This window comes from Centroberyx gerrardi, chromosome 7, assembly GCF_048128805.1.
Source record: "Centroberyx gerrardi isolate f3 chromosome 7, fCenGer3.hap1.cur.20231027, whole genome shotgun sequence".
Classification (NCBI taxonomy): domain Eukaryota; kingdom Metazoa; phylum Chordata; class Actinopteri; order Beryciformes; family Berycidae; genus Centroberyx; species Centroberyx gerrardi.
In genome coordinates, this window is record NC_136003.1 from 18,379,032 (window position 1) to 18,383,430 (window position 4,399).

Here is a 4,399-nt window from a genome sequence, read left to right on the forward strand (position 1 = left end):
TCCCTCGTTGTGTGTGGCGCTCTACCTCTCTCTCTCTCTCTCTCTCTCTCTCTCCCTCCCTCCCCTCGCTTTCTCCCTCTGCATGGACGTGTGTGTGTGTGTGCGCAGCTGATCGGATGGCTTTCAAGGCGGGAAACAGCTGGTAGGAATCACACAGCACTACCAAAAGGCCTCCTTCCGCAGAGACGGGGGACTGCATGTAAACAAAGGACTATTTAGCGTAAATACGCCAAGAGAAACACTCATTGGAAGGGAGGGAAATCAGCTGGTTAATAAGAATTACAATAAAACACCGCCGCCTATTTATAGTTAAATAACCAGCGATGCAGTAGTAAGTAAAAACGTTGGTAAACCATGACCTCCAGTCGCCTATTACCATGGGCAAAGGGTCACCATTTTAAACAAAAAACACAATTTTAAGAAAAGCATTAGGGCTACTTTATGATTTTTCCTTAGAAGACACTATTTTCATATATGTTGGGCTACCTCAGTTTGATACTACTTGCATGATGTGTAGCTTATTATGAATTTAAAACATAAAGATTTATGTCACCCTAAAAAAGAAGGTGGGTTAACATGTAATTACATAATCGTAGCGCCTGCATTCAATACTCTATCGGTTTTAGATAGCAATAACCCAACTGTGTATTGTATCTTGACAACTCTGACTGATAGGCAGGCCGTATTAAATAATGAGTGGAGAGCTATAGGGGCGTTTACTCTCTCTAGCCGCCGCGATAAGCGAACAAGAGAGATCAGCTGACGAGTTGGCGGCGCTGCTGAAAACAGCAACAAACCGGGGAGGGGTTTGGTTTGGAGGGACAGCTATCGAGCCCGAGCAGCGGCTGACATGGAAACAGCTGAATGTGTTCACCATTTTGGGTGTAAGAGTAGTAGTAGGAGGAGAAATGGGTTACCTAATCGCCACTTCAGCCTGGTTGGTGTGGGCTACGCGAGTGCAACGCAGCCACAAAATGGGAGCATGTACCCGGAAATGTGAAGACCAGCAGCAATATCTTGGAGGCAGTTGCAACTTAGCCCACCGCACCTGATTGTACAGCTGCAAGTTTTGTCAAACTAAGTGTGCAGTAGCATCCCGGCGCAGTAAGACGTCCTGACTCAGCCGCTTACCAACGACTTGAATGAGCAATAAGCTACGAGAGGCCGTGATTTAGGCTACAGTGATTTAGAGACGCGATGCGGGAACGACACAGATGTTCACTAAGTCTTCTACTTTAAAAACAGTGATTGTTAAATGTTATTCTTCCGCCTAGCAATATAGTTCCCAAGTAGTAGCTAAACAAGGTGGTTGCTAAGCGACACGTAACCTTCTGATATGAGTGGCAATCGGTGGCATTAATATTTAAATTACTTGATATGCGGTGTGCGTTTATCTGGTCTTTTACAACGGGATGTTGAAGCCAATCAGGGCTGAAGACCGGAATTATCCATTTTCTGAACAGATTTATATGCGGCCATTATGCAAAACAACAGATGCAAAACCAAGTATTGTAATTGTTAGATTAAATTGTAATATTATGCATAATATATGTTATACATATGTAGCCTAATGGTAAAAATTACAAAGCTGCCTGATTTATTTATAATGGTCAATGTCGACCTATAAGGCCTAAAAAGGCTGATGAAGTAACATCTAGGAGACTAAAGTTTTGGTTAAATGCTACAGCCAATACCAAATGCAACACAATAGTTTGCAAACTATCATTAGTGAGCCGTAGATTATTTCAACCTTCTCCATAAATTAGGTTATACTTTTCAGGAATTGACAGGCATGTTTATTGTGAGCTATTTAAATGGCCCTATATAATCATTAAACATACTGTCCATGGAAGACAATGTCATTAACTTGCAGAGCTTCAAGACAAATCTAGCCTACAAAACAAATGCAAATGTTAGAGCTAATATGAAGTTTCATTCGAACATGAGGTATTCACCCATGATAGCTCAAAAGTTGTTCTTAAAAGTCAAGTCCTTCTTTACTTGACAAAATGAAAATATATTTACAGCGTGGATGCTCTATATTTTACATATAGGCCTATATTTAATGCTCAGATAATGCATTTATAAATTTTAAATGAATTAAATATCTTTGGTAACCTTATGCCTGCCTGTTTCATGCCCTCTGGTGGTGAAAAAAGCAAAGGGGCTGCTGATTTATGGTGTACAGTTTAGCACCCCATCATCACAAGCCAGTGGACACACACTCAGTGACAGATATATGATTGTGATTTACCCATAGGCCCTATGTTTTATCTGTCGTAAAAAGCTATTATAGCCTGCAAACACATTATTTAGCCTACCTGATACTATATAACCCCAAGGGAATTTCAGTTGTTCTGCAATAAATCAAGTCACATATTTTTACCTGTTGTTTTCCAATTTCTGCCCATGGTTAGTTTCAGTGAAATTTTGTACACCTTCACAAAGCACTATTGCTTATAAAGCTCATTTGGTTGCGTATAAGTCATTCTCCCTTTCATTATCAGTGGGCCAGCTATAGGCTTTGCCAGTTTGAAATCACAAACTGGAGTAGCTGTGGCTTTCTGGTTGCAATCTTTGAGAGAACACAGTTAATGTTCACAAACAACTGTTGACAGCCATAACATGACAAATCTTTAAGTGAGTGGTATCCCACTTTAAAAGTTGACCATAACTATTTCTTTGTTTCATAAGAGCCTGCAGGAATATTGGCAACCAATTTTTTGTACAAATCCCACAAGCCTTTTAACTGAGAAGTTACCAAGTATGGGCCACCACACTGTTATTTTCTGTGGGCACATACACATGAAACATCAACTGAATTGACAGTGATGAAAAACAGTTGGCCAAGGTTGGGAAGATTATTTTCAAAATATAATGGAGTACAGATTTCTGATTACTTTCTTGAAATTGTAATCATAGTGGTACCTTCAAAACAAAAGACTGAAATCAATGAAATTAAACTGGAGTAATGACTGACGATAAGTTATTATTCTGGTCAATTTGATAAATTATGGCACAGATCACCAAGCTATCAGTTTAGCAGCTTAGAGGGAACCTTGGTCCTGAATGTTCCCCTGATGTCATTTTTTTTTTTTGGATATGGCTCATAAATAGATTTCTGGCAATTCTTAATCTTTGCCCTCCATTATAATCATAACACTAGATTAAATTTGTACTCAATTAGGTATGGCTAGTGCCACACCTTGCCACACCCAATTGACACCTATGATTGTAATAATGTAATTAATCCATTGGAATACTCAAATTCAGTAATATAATAATGTAGTAACTACTGGATTATTTTCCTCCACAATCTATAGTATAAATGAAACTGAAAATTTTCCAATTTACAGACAGGCATACAGACCTGTACAACTATAATTCACCATGATTGAAAAACCTTAGTTTAGTTTGGTTTATTTGACAATCAGTAATTCACATTACAAACATGTGCAATACATTGTCAAGGGTTTCAGACAGTGGCAAGATATCAGCATCTAACAAACAAGTTTCCATCTTCCCATCCAATCATGTTTTTCTGAATTATTCAATAAGTCGGCCTAATCATCCTTTTTTTCCTAAGTCCTATCTTGTAATTATAGTAATCTTATTACAGTGGTGATGCTGTGGGAAACAGGATAAAGTGAGACTTGTCCAAATAAAAATGTGCTACATATTACAGCAAATAGCTCAGATTTGAAATAGAGGGAGGTACATGAAAACCTCGTGAAGGGTTTGAGGATCATGGTCATGAGGGCAGAGGGAAAAATGTATCAGTTATCACAGCAAGTCAACTGTTTTAAATAGAAAGAAGCCAACATCAAGTAGTGTTAAAATGTTGAAAGTGAAGATAGAAAACTTTAAGTAAAAATATTAATGAGTGTTTTTCTGAAAATAGAATTGATTTTTGTTACAATGAAATAATGATTGTTATTTGCCTTTTGGTGATCTTTACCCACCTTTTTTTTAATTGAACACTCCATCTGGTTATATTTTATGAAGGCCTATTGAAGGGAGAGGGTTTGAGACAGAGGGGCGGCCGCGAGGACAGAGATGGCCACAAAAAGTTTGGAGAAGAAAAACATGTTAGTGAGTTGGACAACAAATAGTTTATCATCTTGAAATAGAGGGCTTATTACACTTCATAATGGCCTGTTGAAAGGGGGGCAGAGGGATGGCCATGAGGACACACACACACAGAGAGAGAGAGAGAGAGAGAGAGAGAGAGAGAGAGAGAGAGAGAGAGAGAGAGAGAGAGAGAGAGACTTTGGAGAGGAGCCGGGGACTGCCCATGGTGGATGGGCGGAGCAGCAAGCATGCGCTGAGCTGGCAGACTCTGGGCTGGTCCTGACGGGCTGGCTGGGCTCCGGGCGGCTGTCTGTGCGCTTCAGACGGT